A 654-nucleotide genomic window follows, 5' to 3' on the forward strand; every position below is an offset into this window, starting at 1 on the left:
AGTGTCCAGGCCCTTTTAGGGCCGCAAAGAGCAGACGGGGGATGAGAGGGCGCGGGCCGGGCCGGGGGACCCGGGAGCGGGGCCCGCTCAGGCCGCGGCTCCGGGGGACGCGGACGGACCCTACTCCCAGCGGCCCCGGGCCCGCTCAGGCCGAGATCCTCCTTCCCCGGGCTGCTGCCCAGCCGCCATCTTACTGCGCCGCCTCCCTGCACCGGGGACGCTTTGCGGCTCCGCCCCCGCTTTACGGCAGCGGCGGCTTCGCGACACCCGCTTCCCTCAGTGCCGAGGGATTGTTATTGTAGGGTCGCGGCCCAGGGGGTGGGGCCCAGGCCCCCGTGCTAGGTCTGCCCGCGTCAGAGCCACTGGTGTAGTAGGGTCCCCTCCCCCATTAGACCCCTGTGCTGCTGTAGGGTCCCTTGACCCCCCCCCCTCCATTAGCTGCACAGTCACATCAGCCTGGTGTGTCATTGCAAGGCCCCCCCGCCCCCCATTCAGCCCCAGGTTGCCAGTGCAGCCTGCGTCTGGGAGCCCTGCCCAGGAATATGACAGCCCCCCCCGTTTGGCCCCGGGAGGCCAGGGCGGGATTGCTCCTCCCAGTGACTTCAGCCACTTGCCTTGGGAGACTCCCTCAGCTGTGCCCAGCACCCTGTCATC

At 70.0% G+C, this 654-nt stretch overlaps 1 protein-coding gene across 4 annotated transcripts in view; it reads right to left on the bottom strand.

Moving 5' to 3' along the window:
• The window catches only part of DCAF8 (DDB1 and CUL4 associated factor 8), a 46,751-nt gene extending 46,517 nt beyond the window's left edge, over positions 1-234 (bottom strand). For 2 of the 4 annotated variants that reach the window (XM_032796296.2, XM_075071124.1), the window contains exon 1: positions 120-234. The gene's annotated coding sequence lies outside the window, so the exon portion shown is untranslated. The remainder of the gene's footprint in view (positions 1-119) is intronic. The other 2 variants (XM_032796297.2, XM_075071125.1) reach the window with 1 other exon arrangement.
• Positions 235-654: the final 420 nt, after the last annotated feature.

Source organism: Chelonoidis abingdonii, chromosome 11 (assembly GCF_003597395.2).
Source record: "Chelonoidis abingdonii isolate Lonesome George chromosome 11, CheloAbing_2.0, whole genome shotgun sequence".
Classification (NCBI taxonomy): Eukaryota; Metazoa; Chordata; order Testudines; family Testudinidae; genus Chelonoidis; species Chelonoidis abingdonii.